The sequence below is a fragment of the Meleagris gallopavo genome, chromosome 7 (genome assembly GCF_000146605.3).
Source record: "Meleagris gallopavo isolate NT-WF06-2002-E0010 breed Aviagen turkey brand Nicholas breeding stock chromosome 7, Turkey_5.1, whole genome shotgun sequence".
NCBI lineage: Eukaryota > Metazoa > Chordata > Aves > Galliformes > Phasianidae > Meleagris > Meleagris gallopavo.
Genome location: NC_015017.2, coordinates 31,911,662 through 31,925,016, shown reverse-complemented (window position 1 = coordinate 31,925,016; position 13,355 = coordinate 31,911,662). Strand labels below are relative to the sequence as shown.

Below are 13,355 nucleotides of genomic sequence, written 5' to 3'. Positions count from 1 at the left end.
AAGAGCGGGAAGAACTTGTCCCAGGAAGTTTGAGGGAAACTATAACAACTCAGTTTTAGAAACGGATGTTTAAAAAAGCTTGTATAGTTGTGCTCAGTTCTCAGCTGCTCTTTTCTGGTTCCCAGAGGAAAGCAGGCTGTGTGGCTTGCAAGCACCATACGTGAATAGATTATGAAAAATGATCTCATGAATGCATAAGGATGTCATCATGTCCCACTAGACGGCATTTGATAGCGGGATGAAGCAGCCACGGGTAAAAAAACTACAGGTACTCTGATGTTTCCATAGGTATGGACAAAACAAAATGGTATTACAAAGATGTACTCATCTTTTATTTTGTTTTAAGTACAGCGGAGCGTGTGCAACATTTGCATTTGTGGGAATATTCATAAACACTGTCACTGTCTTAGAACAACTTGTTCACACAAATAGGGCCCCAGTAATACAGAACACATACTTTCCTCACATATCTGAACTTCCCCAAAATTTACTCAAGTCTAGCAAATATGGCAACACAGAAACCATTCCTTTTCAGCCATAAAGTAAAGAAAGTTGCTGGTACTGCCTGCAATTCATAGAAACACAGTGCTACCCTGACCTTACTGGACAAACTGCAGCTGAGAAGCTGGGTAGTAATACTGTTCTTACCTAGATACATGGATGGATGAGCCCCTTTTCACACCTATTTTTGCTTCCTGTTGAATACTGGATGCACAAGCCCTTCAAATGTAAGGTAGACAACCCAAGTACACATACATAAAGGTATGCATCCACACATATGATGCAGAAAATACAAAGTCATACTTTCATAAAACTATAACTCTATAACTAACCATGTCAAACTATCCCTTTTTGTCCTTCTTTTCAATACATCTTATTTAAAAAAAACAGAAATCACAACGAATGTAAGCAACCTCTTTATCTTCCATTTTATTTTATTTTTATAACCACTACATCTGAGCCTGGTAACATATTCAAGGTATGCCGCAAATACTTGGAAGCAAAAACCTTTTCATTTGAACATTCGATTCACTGAAAGTGAGGTAGCCAATTTGTTGTTGCAAGCGTCTGTGCTATTATTTTTAGAGCTCTCTGGCAGACAGCTTATGAAAGGTGGTTTGTATAAAGCAGCAACATAATTTGAAAAAGTGCAAAAAGGGAATCTATAGTGATGCATGCCTTTGTGAAACTGCTCTTTATTTAAATATTACACTGGATAGTAGAAACAGGCTGGCTGGATTTATGAGGTGTGAAGCTATGTCTCATAATGATTAACATTAGAATCAAAATTTAGACCTGAGGTCAGTCTCCAGATACTACATTTACCTCCGTATTTTTTCTTAGAAAATCTGGAGCTCTCATTATTATTACAGTCTTTATTAAAACAAAGATGCTGTTGAGTTTTCTGCCTATTTCAAATGAGTTGGGAAAGTGAGATCAGGCCTTTGAAACTTCTGTTCATTACTACCCTCATCCATGCATAACTTTTCCCAGAAGAGCTATGTTTACTTATGTTATATATTTATATATATATGTTGTTGTATATATATACATACATACACACATATATATGTATAGAAAATAATAAAAAACTTGAGTAACCGTTCTTAGAGCCATCGACCTCACACAGATTTGCAATGATATAGACAACATGGGTTAAATCACAAAAACAGCTCTCTAAACCTTCACTGTTCTGTTATTCTGGGTGATTGTCCTCAACGTAACACTTCTGCTTGTTTCCTACTGTTTGCAGCAGTGTTCTCTATGAGCACGGGGCAAGAGCCAGCAGGAGGGCAACATTGGGGAGAGGGTTGCAATGCCACACCTAAAGTACAGGAGTTCATTGAATCATAGGAAACCCTGAGTTGGAAAGGACCCACAAGGGTCATAGAGTGCAACTCCTGACTGCACACAGGACCAAAAGGATCTTCAAGTACTATGCATATCTCGTGATCTGTATGGTTCAGCTAGCTTAGGGATGGAGTGGAAAATCAATAGATGCTCTATTTCAACCTTTAGCCCACAGTTTACATTCCATCAGCAAGCATTTCTTTATCCCTTTAGGTGACACCTAAAAGTCCCTTTCCTGTAGGCAATTTGACGACTCGGGAGTCACAAGAATTCTTTGAGTGCAACGTGTCTACATAGACTGATTATTCTGAGCAAGAAACAACTTTTTTGCATCTTACAGGTGCACAAAATCTCTTGCACATGCATACTATACTCCTTCTGCATACACTTGGTACAGCTGATGCTCTCTGGAGCTGACAAACTTACTTGTTGCTGTATGCCCAGAAAGATTCCTCAGTCTTAGCTGCAAATGGAAACTTCCCTCCCAGCCCTCCAGGAAGAAAACTGAGGGAAAAGGAATATTAGAATAGCCACTGTCCAACTAACTGCTCCACTATATTGCAAACAATTATTAAAACAAACAACTTCTCTGTACCCCTCAAAAAGCAACAAAAGTTCTGTAGCCAGCTATAGCTACAACTCCTGCTGTTCACACTACTCCCCCTCCATTTCTTTTACTTTCAGAAATATTTCTTTCATCTACAGAAAAAGAAACTGAATCAAGTAATTTATATCCACTTAGTTTCCAATTACCTGGATCTGCTTGTAACTTAGAATATTATAGTATTTATTGAAGGTTACAAATAGCTTTAAAATATAATCATAACGTAGATCCACATTTCCACAGTCTAAGCAAATGACAGATTAATGATTTTATCAGGAATCTATGACTATATAAAATACTTGCAAGATACCAAAATCACTGTGGGACATCTAGATGTTTTCCAAAGAATAAAGTAAGTCACTGTAGAGATCATAGAATCATTTCTGCTGGAAGAGCCACTTGAAGATCATCTACTTAAACTCCTCTGCAACGAACAGGACGGTAGCAAGTTATCCTAAATTTTGACTGTGACAAAATATTTTGAAAAGACAGCAATCCTAATCATCTCCATGCAGCATCATCACTTAAGTGACAGATTGCATGTCTTCAAGTGGTAGCACTGTGTTTTACTGATGACTGGACTTTGCTGCACAAAGATTTGGGATGGAACACTTGTAATTCTGTAGGGTGTAACTTCAAAAGTTGTTTTCAGGGAAAAAAAGTGTGATTGCCTTCCACTATCTATGAATGCAAGGAATCCTCAAAGACAATTACAATATTTTCATTTTAACTAGTTATCCATTCAAATGAAAATTGACACTACTTAATTTACACTTTTCTTCAGCAGAAGTTCCAGAGCATATACCATGTGAAATATTCAATTCAGAAACATTTATACAACCTCTAGATTGCATACTAAGTATTCTCTTTATCTTACGACACTTGACCCACTGTGAATACAACAGAGAATAACTCTTGTTTTGAATATTCATTATATCTTTAAAAAAAAAAGCAACACAACATTTTAATGTCAGACAGCAACAAAAGCTATTCACGGGCCAAAGCCTAGTCACTTAGGTTTACCCTACACTGATGATTATACATCAAAATGTCAGAAGATATGTATTTACCAAGTTTGATGAAGAAAATCTGACAAATACTGTTTAAGATAAGTGGCATTTTCTCCTAATTGTTTTCAGATGAATGAATGAGAACCTAATGCCCTGTTACTTCGGTGGAGCACTAAATGGCTTAAAAAACTCATGTTTATACAATGTATTGGTGCATACTTTAAAAGGAGAATGGAAACAGTCACGTTCATTTACAAATTGATTTTAGACATACGTAGCTGGAATTACAAAAGAAAATGGGAAACAGATCTCAAATAAACAAGTCATTTTTTATTTATGTTTGTTGTGTTTCTTCAGTTTGCTATGCCTTCTCATTCACCCTCATACTTTGGTGCAGTTGTGGTTTTTAAAAACATAAATGTTTTGGCTAGCATCAAATTTACTCTAAGGAATCATCTATATGGGTGAATCATATACCAAAGACAAACTCTCCTAATAGTCTTTCAGGGTTCTGTGATACATGAAGGTACTCTGCAAATCAGCAATCAAATATCTGCTTGCTGTGCTTTGAAAAATATTAGAATTTTATAATATTAAGCAGCAGAGATTGCCACTAGGTGTAAAAATGCATTAAAAGAGATTTGAAAGAGGGACTTCTCATATTGTGCCCAAACACATCATCCGCTATTGTGACTCTAGTTGTATGCATCAACGTATATATATGAACACACCAATGTGTATGTATATATACACACATATTTATAGAAATAACTGAGAAGGCTTAGATATTTGAAGAAAGGCAGCGATAGCAGAAAGGACTTTCTGCCATCTCCAGAACATCAGCTGAAACATTTAAAACTATTTTGTTTGTTGTTTTTTTGTTGTTGTTGTTGTTCCTTGATTAGTCTTGGGACAAAGCAATCTGCGGTGACCACATAATTCTCTCTATACTTTGCTCAATGCACCAACTGTTGATTCTAACTTAAGTTTTAAATATTCTGATTCATATCCTTAGAGCTGAAAAATAAGTTTTTGACAAAAATCTTAACAAAATCCAGAACAGATTTTTTAATAACTCTCAGAATTTTCAATTAGCTTTGTATAAATCAGTCGTTTGATTTTGTACAGCTCTGAATAACTCTTCCTGGAATAGTTGGAATAAGAAACATTAAAAGCGACTTATTACAAGGCAGTAGTCTGACTTAAGAGGAAAGTACTACAGGTTATAACGGGCACTTTCTAATGAGATGTCCAGCTGAATTTTTCATGTCAAAGATTAGGTGGTTCTTGGTACATTATTCCTCTGAGACAAGGCCCTACTCCAGAGATCTATGGTTGGCACTTCCAGATTTTGGTTCTGGGAAATAACTCATTTGTTCAATTAACTGGAAGACAGAATGGCAAAGGGCTGAATTAGGCACAATGGAATAGAAGGAGTCTGCCTTCCACCAAATCTGTTAAATGCAATTATACTCAGACAATTATAATAATTAATCAATATCTATATCCTCTCTTCCAAGAAAACTGAAATACTTCTGTTAAGCATTTCACTATAGAAAGTTCAGTGCATCACGTCATCTGCCTCAGCGCAAGGGAGAAATGAAGGTAGAGAAGAGCATATTGTTTCATAATGCACAAAGTAATATCAATGGGCAAATATAGGTACCAAAGCTGTGACAAATCCTCTTTTGCAACTAGATGCAGATGACAGTGGGAAGCTAGAGGTGGTCCATCCACTATTAGAAAATAATAATTTGTTTCTGATTTTGTACCATCAAATCATTCTCCGTTTTCCACCTTCAAAGGTCCAGCAGGAGCCCATTGGGAAGTCTCACTGCAATGCATTACAAGTGAAGGCACTAGGGCTCTTGGCATTGCAGAAAATGAGGCAAGAACTAAAACCTACCAAAACCAATAGAAAATCTCCATTCATTTAAATGGGACTTGGATCAGTTTGCTGGCAATTGGTATGTGAGACATCCTAAAACCCACTAGCAATGTCAGGCAGTGGTTCACAGCTACACTTCTTTCAGGTAGGGTAGAAGGAAATAAGAGTCTCACAACACCAACTCTCATAGCACTGAGGATGACAGTGAAAGCCTGAATATCAAACCTCCCACCTTGGAGAATGTAAAATCAAATCTACAGCAGCTCCAACTTTAAAGATTTGATTTTCAGATGGAATAGATATATGCATTATGGGGGATGATCCTTCCATTCCTTTGTTACACTGTTAGGAGATTGTATGCAATTTCTCTGACACGGAGAGTCAAATACATATGTTTGGTTTGCTTTCAGTAATGGAGGATCTCTTTAGTTAAAAGTAGTAACGTAAACTCATTTAATTAATGACTGGACTAAGCATAATCGGTTGAAAGTATTTCTGATGTTTTCATTCTCTTTGCAGAGCCCAAAGCTTTCAGTGGTCTCTTACATACTAGGCAAAAAATCTTTTGTCCAATTAGTACTAGTTGACTCTTTTCAAATATTGGGTATGACCATGAAGCATATATATACCCAACATATGCAAATGATTCATAGCTTTGATGAAAATGTTCTCTATAAATGCAAACATTTGTATTCTACCACTATATTTTGTTTCTACACAATGAGAGAGAAAAAAATAAAATATAGCAGAGAATGGTATTAGAATGTGCTCAGTTGTGTGATCATTTGGCAAAATGGGCAAATGTCTCCTAAAGAGTATGTTGAGGTTCCCCAAACAAATTTTACTGGTAACATAAGGCAGGTTGGAGTAAATTCCAGCCATGAAACTCTAGTTCATTAATTTTCTACACCAACTGTCTCTTGCTAATTCCACTCACATAATAAACAGCCTAATAAAAATATACTTTCCTTCTCAGCCTACATCTGAGAATATTTATAGATGCTGCGTAATATTGACATGGACTTGGTATTTTCTGTATTTTAACAGAAATTTGAAAGAAGGAGTATACTTGAATCAAAATACAAGAGAGATGCTGTGCTTTGTGATTCTAAGGTGATGTAATTTGTCTACTGCTGTTTCTGCCAACTGGTGACCAGACACTAGAGCTGACTTAACCAGTAAGCAGAGTCTACCATCTGGTGGCTGGAGTTGCTGAATGTACGTCCTACACATTCCTGCATCTAGATTCAACTGGGACTTTTGTCACTGGAAGACAGCAGTTTTCTCCAATGACTGGCGGAATAAGACAGTTATCTTCAGTCCGATAACAGTTTGCCTTGAGGATTTTTTTGTGTGTGTGATTTACATCTCCATCTATAAGAGCTTTTCAAAAAACATGGATGACCTTGTTGATCTTTATTAGGCCACTCTTATACACTCCGATTAATAGCTGTGCATAAAAAAATAGTCATGAATCAATCACCAAAATTTTTATGAAACCCTAAAGTGAGCCTAATTTGATAACTTTCAAGCTCTCTTCCTTGCCATTATGTATTTCTGCTATTGTCATTCTCAGAATACAATACATCACAATAGGAATTGCTACTGAAATCAATGAATATTTTTGAATGAATAACCATTAGTTTGTACAGATTTTAAACACACATACAACCAAATGACCAGAGGTATTTATGCACATCACTGAAGTAGTGAGGGGTGATCAAAGTAAAAATCAATAGAATAAACTTGTTCTTTGTTTTTAATCAACGTGTTCATGTACTTCACAGTCACCAAGACATAAAGGGATTAGCAGGTATAATATGATGTCAGTCAACATAAGAACTAAGACTTCATTTATCTCTGCAGGTAAACTTTAATATAAGAATAACAGAAAGATGAAACTATCTTCATGTTAAGGTACAGCACTAAAAAGTCTGCAAATAATTTAAACCATGTTAGTGTATGATAATATTGACAGTAAGATAGAAATGACTGAAACAATCTAAACAGCAAAGGAATAAAGCGACTTTTAAGTACCTAAGGAAAAGATCACTGCCAACAGAGATATCTAAAAAGCAGAAAAATGTGTGATGTTCACAAAAGATATAAAGGATGACTTCATCACAAGTTTCTATTGTGCCTCTCAACGCACAGGCTAGCATTTTGCATATTCTCTTTTCTATGCAATGACTACACCCGATTAGTCTCTTCAACACATTCTAACAATAGGAAATGCTATCTACAAAATGGGCTATTTGACACAATAAAAGAAAATCTTACTGAACTATCTTCTGAAAATGATGTACAAAAGGCTATTAAACAACATGCATCTGGCAAGTCAAATGGTTCAGATGGCATACAAATAAATCCACATACTATTGCTGATTTCCAACTATTAAGACATCTGCTGAAAATCCTCCAGTTAATATGAGCACAAAAAAGCTTCTTCCAGACTTGACTATTTCCCTTATCTATCTTGTAACCATCAAAGGAGAGAGGATCAATCACTGTGTATAACAACCTGTTTGGTAGCTCTTTCCCAGCCGCAGTGGGCAAAGTCATTTTTCCAGTGGCGCTGTTCTGTGGCACATATTTTTCCCCAGTTCATGTTCAATCAATTTCTAGGGTAAGATCAGCAGAAATAGACAAAATGTCCTAATTATGTTTCTTACTAAATCCATTGTTAACTGAAGAGGCAAATTCCCTTACACGGCTTTAACTAGACTGAGTTCTGCTTAGGTCAGGCATAAATAACCAAAAGAAAAAGATAGGAATGTGCAACTATACTGTAGAAGAGCAGAAACCCTTCAGCATCAATGCCAGATCTTACTGCCTTAAGATTCATATCATCTTCCCATGGTTAATGCTTTACTATGATATTTTGACAAGGAGAGGATCTAGACACCGAGGTGTAATGAAACTGATTAAAGCAATAACAAAGTCTTACAAAGCAGCATGCAGAAATTGCAACTGAAAATTACTGTCATACACTAAGTAAGAGTCATTTAAGGACACAGACATTAGCAATATTATACTATTCATGCAAATATAGTCAAAGAACAAAAAGCTCCTCCAGTACATGTGCCAGCCCTTACCAATCTTCCGCAGCCCCTAAGTGTAGTATTGGTGGCAGAAATGGTTTTCTTATGCTTCACTTAAAAATTACTGGGGTATATTATAATTCACAGAAGAATATAGTATTTAGAATAATTTTTGTTGTACAGAAAGCAGAAAGGAAATTGCATGATTGTTTTTCCACATTCCACCTAACAAATGGTGGAAGATTTTTATAAAGAAATATAAAACTTTTGACACGTCTATAACCATCACTAAGAGTTCTTTCAGATAGTATGAAGCATTTGTACTGAAGTATATTCCTGTGAAATTATTTAAATATAAAATTATTAACTCCAATTAGAGAAGTTACATGCTCATAATCTGTGCCTACATCCAGGTGCCAAGTAGTAGATAGCTTCAGTTTAATCAGTTTTCTAAAGAACAAAAACTAATCCAGTAATTTGATACAGTAGACAGAGTCATCATGGACCTCTTAAATTCCCTTTATTACAGGTACTTGCATAATCTCACTTGTATAACTTGTAAAACTGTACAGTGTTTCTCTAGGATCACTTAGTATTATCTGGCCTATCAATCATCAGATAAATAAACATTCCTGTTTCTCTCGTTGTCTCAACTCCCTGAAGGGAGCAAACTTAAGTGTGCCATTTTCATAATTTTCTCACAAACTGCATTTACTTCCATTAAGCTTATCATAGCGGTACTACTTTGTTAAGGTTGTGATATTTCTTTCACACCTTGACAAGGTAGATGAACATTTTAAAAAGCAAAGCAGAAGCAGATGTAAGACAGTACAAAGAAAGGAAGACTCAAAGTAGAGAGAATAAAGGAAAAAAGATTCACTGAGGCATTTATGCCTTACAGTTAAGCAACAAAACATCATTACAATCAATGAGCTCCTGCTAAAACAACTAAAGATGAACTAAGAAAGGTTCAAAGGAAGATGAGCAACAGACTTAAGACTTTTTTTGTGTTTTAAGATTTAAGAGTGATGAAAGAGCATCCAGAGATCATAACAGTATCAATGCTGCTTTGTTAACCACTGCAGTTTGAACTAAGACACACTTTTGTACAGCGTATTCTTATCCTTCTACATTTCTTATTTTCTTATTGCACTAAAATCTTGTTCATCCCCTCATTTTCTTTCACCATTCTCATAAAGCTGTTACTGCTATAGACTTCTACTTGCCCTCTACATAGGTGCAGAAAAGGGACAGAGGGCGAAGGCTTTGACACCACTTTAATATCAAGAATGAAAGAGCAGAGAAGAGCATTGAAATAGCCACACTTCTACTCACTTCCTTTCCCACATGAACACTATTCATTATGACAGACTAGTAATAAACTTCTAAAAAGGCAACAATAAGATGTATTTTTTTTAGATGGGCATCAACACACTCAAAAAAAAAGTTCACATATTCAATGATAGAGGATTAAATTAAAACACTGCACTCTACAATGAAGCTCAGCACTAAAATGCTAGAGCTGATGTAGAGAAGTAAACAACAACAACACAAAGTGAAGCAGCACTGTAACATCTTTATGTTGCAGCAGGAGTAGCATTTCAGAAGACTTTTCTCTTACTCAGACTAACTTGCACCAACCCCAGTGAGCTAAAAAGAACTCCTATCTGTCTAGAAGAAACCACTTGCACTCTGGTTTTCTGTGAGCAGCACTTTGCTGCTCAGTCTGATATCACAGAGCAAGCACTGACATGGCCACAAGGACCAGGACTCATCCAGGACTGAGAGACACAACCTTGGTGGAAAATGGATGGAGGCACCAGCTCGCCGGTGTGCTGGGGGAGAGGCTGCTCCCCTGTAATCCCACTGCTTCGAGCTCTTCAGGGAAGGTTAAGTACATGTAAATTAAAACTGCAAGCTATTTTTGTATGAAGTTGGTATTACTAATTTGTTAACTATGACAATTTCACACAGAAACCCTTTTGTTGGAAACTGAGTTTCTCATGTAATAATTAGCTGTGGAATATTACCCCAAACAGGTGTCTGTAGCCTGTCGAAGTCAGAACAGGTGATTTAGAATTAGCGTATTAAAAGAACTGTGAATTAGCGAAGCAAAAACGTGTTAATTTCTTGTTCCATCTGTTAATATGAATTCACTGCCAAATATTTTACTTTGTAGAACTGTGCTGGGATTGGCAAGAACATACACTATAAAAAAAAAAAGTTTAAAGGCCTGAATGTTTAAAAATCATGACATACGTTACTGCAAAAATAACTTCTACATTTCAGCAAGGTTTTTTCTTTTGTATCTTTTAAAACTTCATAGTGAAGAATACCATATAATCCATAAAATTGTGTTAAGAGCTCTCACAAACAAACTTTAGGACTTTCAAAACCAAAGCTGAACACAGTGACGCAAGAAAATATAAGAAAATATTAGGAATAGGCTTCAATAAAAATTATAATCAGCATTTTTATACTGCTTCTCAGCTTAAGACTTAAATAAAGTGTTCATCGCTTAAGATACTTACGATGTAAACATTTAAAAGTACTATTATCTACCTGAAAAATTCTGTCTTGTCTTTATAATAACATAGAATGTATGAACTTGCCTGTCCTGAAAGCCTTTTGTTATAATGTTCTGAACTTTTTCTGTTAGCAACTGAAAAAACAAACCGTGAAGTATCTTACGCATAGGATTCTTCACAGTAGTATTTATAACAGCATGAATGTTTTTTTCGTTGTTTAATAATAATCCCCACTTTCACATTCTTTCTAATTAGAAGCTGGTGTACTTCTGAGCCAATGGACAGTCTCATACATGGCAGGATGGTGAATACTACAAAAATATTGCACAATGGAGATTAAAGACTGATTTTAAAGAGTATACAGTTTATATTTGCTAATAGTAAAGTCAATGTTTTTATGTCACCATTGTCAAAAATAAAGAGCACATTTTAATGCATTTTAAATATAATTATCCTGCAATGTATTATATATATATCTATCAACTATTAATGAACACCAGGTATAAACGTCCAACTCCTAATATCTGTGACTAATGACTGCAATATATTTTCTAGCATGAGTGTTTCTCCACTTTTCTGAGCTTTGCAGAGAAATGCCCGACTATCTGTTTGCTCCCTGCTGTGCCTTGCTGCTTCTCGCACCCTCTGCCCCACGTCCTTTGGAGCCCTGCCATCACGCAGCAGTGCCTGCTCCCGCCAAGACTCCCCTCCCTCAGGAAAAGAAGAGCACTAAGTGCGTGCACAAACACTAAGCCTACGAAGAACTTGCAACATCATCCAGAGATAAATTGCATCACTGGTGTCAACAGCCAAATTCTTCTATTGGTCACAGCATGCCAAATCCCAGAGAATACTACCCAAGTGTGGTCACAGACATAAGCAGTAAGATTGGGGCTCCAACCTGGATTTATACAAAGTCTAACTACTTAAATCCAACAATTTTCCTTCGGCTCTTTTTTTTTTTCTGGAAGGTGGAAAGGAAGATCAAATATGTGAAACAGGTGAGCGAGAAAGTTGAAGTGAAGGAAATGTACAGAAACCTATAAATGATCTATGCCTTGGTGAATTTTTCACCAAACATATAGGCAACCCAAGATTTGACAAGCTAACAGACAACCAGCAGTTTCAAGCCTGGCCTTCAGAGATGCTAATGAAATTTACCCTAAAATCTTCTTAGTAGACCGATTCTTAAGCTTTTGCTTGCCCAGCCATTTGCCTCATCACACAATGCTGCTACAACAAACAGTTCTATAGGTGTTTCCAATGGTGTACACATTCCTTTAGGCCTGCATGTGAGTGCTACACAGGGAGACAAGCTCCTGGCCCCAGGCATGTTGTTACTTCAGCATATTTCCTGAAATCTCATCTTCTAGTACAAGGAAATGGCAGAGAAGACCATATTGCCACTTGTATTGTAGGAGAGTGAAAAGATGCACACCCAATTACCACAAGCATTTTGAGTAAAGCTTAGAGATACGCAGCAGGTTCTTAACTGCAAATGATATGATAGGTAGTTTCTCCTCCCTAGTTTTCTGCCACATCCAAGAGATTAATACTTACATGAATCATCCGTAATGACTAGCATAATTTAGGGAAGTGAATGAGATTTTCTGCATTATTTATATTATGAACTCACAAGAATATGAATGGTGGCTTATGTAAATTCAATCCATGTTTACAGTAGCAAAGTGCAGAAAAAGACCAGTAAGGGTTAAGCAGATATTTCCAGAGTTGGAGATCTTTGTATCAACACTCTATTGCTTATTGCTTCAGTGCTGAGTGATATGAGTTGCGGCCTATGATGTACATATGGGAAACTTTTATTGTTTTCCACATTTGAATGGAAAAATAATTATGTTGCTCACATGTTTCACATACTTAGAGCAAATGCATCACATTCTTTCTCAGGGTGTGGGTCTGAATTCTTATACTTAAGAAAAGAAAGCTGCCAAAGTTTTAACCTTCGAGTAATAAAGATTCTTTTTCTTTTCTTTTCTTTTTAATGCTTGATAATTCAACCTAAATGTCAGCATAGGCTTTAAAATAGAGCACATCTATTTGCTCATAATATTTAAGAAATACAATGTCATTATGCTGTTATCAGTGGTAAAACATGTCTAATCTTGATATAGCATCACCTTTAACAAATGCTTGTGGGAAAAAACTAGCGAATGCATAAAACATTTTATGTAGTTTTAAAATATACAATACATTAAAGTTTTAGTTGACTTATCTGAAAAGACATATTTTTGGCACATAAATAAAAAAAGGCAAGGGAAGAACTTGTCAGAAGGCAAATAAAGTATGTAAATTAAATCAAAGGTAAGGCAGCTACACTTTTTGTATAAATAACTGTGTTAACAGATTTTTATGCATATTACAATATATTCAGATGTATTACTTCTGCAGAAACAAATTCATCGCTTCTCTCCA

The 13,355-nt window shown here is 36.0% G+C and overlaps 1 protein-coding gene across 1 annotated transcript in view; it reads right to left on the bottom strand.

The window, feature by feature from the left end:
- The window catches only part of ARHGAP15 (Rho GTPase activating protein 15), a 98,539-nt gene that overhangs the window by 49,197 nt on the left and 35,987 nt on the right, over positions 1-13,355 (bottom strand). The window lies entirely within an intron of this gene.